Source organism: Hipposideros armiger, unplaced genomic scaffold (assembly GCF_001890085.2).
Source record: "Hipposideros armiger isolate ML-2016 unplaced genomic scaffold, ASM189008v1 scaffold_6, whole genome shotgun sequence".
Classification (NCBI taxonomy): domain Eukaryota; kingdom Metazoa; phylum Chordata; class Mammalia; order Chiroptera; family Hipposideridae; genus Hipposideros; species Hipposideros armiger.
Genome location: NW_017731356.1, coordinates 519507 through 524482, shown reverse-complemented (window position 1 = coordinate 524482; position 4976 = coordinate 519507).

Sequence of the window (4976 nt, the reverse complement as noted above, 5' to 3'; positions counted from 1 at the left end):
CCTGTCGGAAGGCGCTTGTTCCTGCCCACCGCCGTGGCACTGCGCAGAGTATCTTTTAATTGATGCTCAGCTAGTGTGGGGGCTTCCACTGCTGGTTGCCGTGCATATAGTGAACACTGAATATGCAGCGATAGAGGGAGACAGTGACAACCAGTCAAACCTGTCATCATGACCTACGGTGAGGAACCTCCTCACTGGGGGCAGGTCAGGCACTGGAATTCCACCATGCAAAGGCAGCATGGTGGCTTTAGGAAGGAGAAGACACGTGGGCACTTGTGTTGCCACGCAGCTGTGCAGCCATCTGTCCCCCCGTGCTTAACCCTAAACTGACCCTTTTGAGGACAGTGCTCATATACTTTGTGTCTCCCTGTTTGGCTCCAAAGGATGGCCAGTTAGTCAATGATGGGTAAGATTCCCCATGGGAGGAGCAACCTAAGACAGGCATGGTCGGGTGGAGGCCATTAGGAGAAATCTCGGGGCTGATGGAGGTGGGCATGAGCCCTCACTCACCCCCCAAAGAGACTGGAGGTTTTCTACCTCTGTGGCTACATTCCTTCCCTCAACCTGCTTGGGAAGTGACCTGATGGTGTGATAGTATCTGTCCTTGGCACAGTAATCTTATCTTCCTGGGGTCGTTTGCATATAGGGTGTGATGCAGAGCATCTGTCTTAATCGCTGCAGGAGGACTCTCGGTAATAGCAGCTTGCAGGCATGGGTAATCTGGCTTGAGCAAGTTCTCAGGAATGAGACTCACAGACTGTGGAGAGGACAATGCTACTTCTGGGTGGGTGGAGAAATAAAAGTGGTGTGTGGGCCCATTAGGGGCTCTTAGTCCACGAGGCTGGAGACCCCTGGCCCCACACTCATTTAACTCTTGGCAGCTGTTTCTTTTATTTCTTAACCCTTCGCCGCCCCCTCTCGTTCTCCCACTGCTCATGTCTTGCGGGACGCGACACCCCTGTAGCCTTCGCTCCTTTCTGCCATGTACAGTGCAGGAGGGGCCATTAGTAGCCGGTGATCATGAACACTGAGAGGACCAGGTCCGCACAGAGAAAACGGAAGTACGAGGTTGTCCTTTGAGATGGATGGATGTCCTCATGGACCACCTGGGTCCTCATGGGTTTGAGAATCCACTCTGTCTGGGTCAGGATGGCTCTTTGGGCCGCGTCCCATTTCCACAGCCCCTGCTGGTGGTCCTGATATGGGGTATGTGGTCCGAAGGAAACTTCCAAAGCAAAGCAGGTGTCATTCCTGTCAGAGGGGCAGCTTTCTCCATGAAGTTGATGTCACCCTGTAGCCTGTGCCAGGGTCTGAGTTTGCCTGAAAACGAGCCTTAGGTTGTCACTGACTTCGCAGGGAGAAGAGAAACCGTTAATGACTCACTGCTTCATCTTGGGATGCTCAGCCTCTCCTTCCCTTTTGCATAGACCCGTGTTATCTTCACGGGTCCCCCCGCCTCTGACCACCTGAGCTGTCCCAGAGGGGCTACTGCTGCCCTCACCACTGCCTGTTGGTCCTTTGTACACCGTCTGGGCGTGTGCCTTCATGCGCATGGAGTCTTGTGGTTTCAGCTACGCGTAAGCTGTCTGTGGGCAAGGACCCCTCTTGCCCCTCTGTCGCCTACACAGGTTCAGCCCTTAGGTGTGCAGTGGACATTCACTTAAACATTGACTGCAGTTAACTGGGGGTTTATTTGGAGAATCTGGCTGCAAAAGGTTGAATTTGGCTTTCTTTCTATTCTGTGCTAAATGCTAAGGTTATTTTTCTTCTTTACTAAACCTAAAAATGGACTTATGTAGAAATCTTCTAAAAGATGGCAAAAGGATCCCAGAGAACATCTAGTAGCTTTAGGCCTTTTCCTGATTCCAGCATTAAAAGTACTGCTCCCAGCTTTAGAATTTCTTCTGAGCTGAGACACTTTTGTGGTCTTAGCTGTGTAAAGAGTCATCCTTCCAGTTAGCAAACATTTAATTACCATCCGCCGGAAGTTGTGGGTGGGAATTATATTATTGACAATTATATTATTTACCCCATTTGACTAGCACAATTCCTGGCACATAGTAGCACACAGATATTTGTTTTTNATGGTGGGTCTGTACATTTCAAATATTTGTGTAAAGTGCTGACTTCATCATTCTACAAAGCACTTTCAGTGCCCTGGAAAAAGTATTCGATAAATATAAAATACGGGGAATATAAAAGTGGAAGACAAGCTCAGATATACAGTCTATGCGTTAGAGGAAATAAAATTGCTTTATTCATCAAAATGATTCATGTAAAGTGAAGAAAGAAGTTTTTTTGTTTCTTGGCAGGGTAACCAGCCTGGTTTTCCTAAGGATTAATGTTGTGCCAACATGTTTATCACCAATAAAAGGGCCCGTAGAAATACTGCTTCTCTCATTCAGTGTGAGGATAACATTGCTATTTAATCTCTGCAGAAACAGTTCAGCTGCCTTTAGAACACACTTGTATTACTTTGAGTCAGTTACAGGAAGTGCAAAAGCTAAGGTCAAGCAGTTCATTTTATCAGGTGTCAAGTTCACATATCCTTGTATTTCAAAAGGATGTGTTTTTGGATATGGCTTCCAGATATTCTGCACACTATCATTTGAAACAATTAGCACCATAACTTCAACGAATGACAAAATAAAGGGTAAAACATGGCATTCTTTTCTCAATTTCATTTGTACTAAAATTCCTGCACCAATTTAAAGAAAAGGGTACTGTATATTTGACTGAAAAATACTTCACTACAAAATAGTAAAGAAAGAACTATGTCTTTCCTTTATCCCAAGAAAATAATTTTGAAAAAGAAAAAGGGTACATGTGCAAAGATACTTACAGCTGCATTATTTGTAATAGGGAAAAAAACCAGAAACAACTTAAATAATAGAGAAATAATTAATGAATAATTACATATTGATATGATAGACTATTATGTAATTATATATATATATATATAAATGATAAATATGGTGTTCATGAAAAAGCTGAGAAAATGTTTACAATATAATGTTTTGAAAAGTGTTGAACAAAGGGGATATATACTATGCTTCTGTCCATGTAAAATCTGTATATTTATGTAGATAAAGTGTGATGAGAACAGAAAGAAATGGAGGCCATTGCTGTATCAGTGTGTCAGTCAGGATCAGCGAGGTTATGCCACAGCAACGGACCATCCCTGTCTATCAGGGACTCAGAACACAAGCTCATGCTGTGTGATTGGCTCTCCTCATGGTGAGCACTCAGGGGCCCAGGCCGGAGAAGGTTCCACGTTCACACCTCCGCACGGGAAAACTGTGGTTGGCACTACATCTTAAAGATTCTACCTGATATGAAATATGTCACTTCTACTTGCATTTATTTGGCCAAAGCAAGTCATATGCTCGTGCATAATTTCAAAGGGGGCAAAGAAGCTAAGTCCAGAAATTGGGAGTTCTACATTATACTCACCATTCAAAGAAAGGCTTTTAACTGAAAATTCTTTAAAATGTATGTTCCCTTCCTCAAACATGTTAAATGGACTGAGGTGATAAACATTTTTGTGTTAGGAAATGTGGTTTGATTGCAAAATATTTCTGGCTTCACGTCATTGTAATATGCAATTTGTAAATTATATGGAAGAAAGAAACTACAACAAGACATTCCGTTATAAATATTTATAAGTCCTGTTAGAAAAATACATTGTTTGCTTATATACAATAAAACAATTTGCATGCTTCAGCAAGCAATCAGCAATAAAGAAAATACGTGTCACACTAGTAGGGTTTTAAATATTCTGGTACATAAAATCCTGAAAAGTATCAGTTGAAAATGAATGGGAGATAGTGATGTACAGCAAAAAACACCGGCTTTGGCATCAGGTAGGTTCAAATGCTGAACCAGCATCTATAATTTATATAACCTTGGGCAATCTGGGCTAACTTCTTCCATAAAAGGAATTAAAACTCTTCCCTCGTTTATATTGTTGTGAAGTTTATGAACTGATCCATGTGAAGCACTTAGAAAAGTGGCTAACACGTGGAAGATGAATAGCCTTCATTTACTTAATGTGTTAGCTGAATATTGTGCAATTGCACAGCCATTGCAACCCCACAATAATCCCACCATCCACTAAGGGAGTGGATGTCTTTCTGTTTGTACTCTGTTATGAATAAATATATAGGGATATTTGGTCAAAGCAACCATGATCTGACTGGTCAAATAGAATTCCATGAAATGTATATCCCTTATTTATTTATTTTTCACAAATAGGATTTTTTATTTGTCACCATGAAAAGTCTGAATTTTAAACAGGCTCTGGGACCAGGGGCTCATCCCCATCAGCTGGTTCACCTGAGCCCCCGTCTCACCCCCAGGAGCTTGCCCAGAGCTGCGCCCTTCACCGTAGCCCCAGGAGTGTTTCCAGTGCAAACCTGGGCTTCCTCAGCACTGACTTCTCACAGACCTCGCGGGGCGGACAAACAGCCTGGCAAGTCTTCCCAGTGCTCTCCGGAATCAACGTACTGACCACTTGTGTCAAGCCATCTGTCTGCACCTCTCGTGATCTCCACCGTCTCCTTCCGGCTGGGGCGGACCTGCCGATGCTGAGCATTCGAGGTCTTCCCGGTCTGACTGTTGCAGTTTTTAGTAAATCCAACGCAGAACAGGCAAAGCAAACAGCCATCGGTCGTCCTGACGTCAACATGAGCTTCTGCACGGTCGGCCATGTTTTGACCGTGAGCACGCTTGTCTCGGGTACGCCCTGAGCCTCCTCGGCCATTAGCCTGAGTTTTCTAAATGCGGCTTCATCGTTCTGCAGATCAGCCAGGCTCACGCCAAACACCACCCTGAGACCGTCAGATGCGATTTCGGTTCCCTGAGTTCTCGTGACTCGTTTTCCAGCATTTCTTACTTGAACACAGCTGGTGCTTTCATAGCACACCAGACTTTCTTAGAAGAGGACCCACCACTCTCTCCGTGGCTCCCTTTCTGCC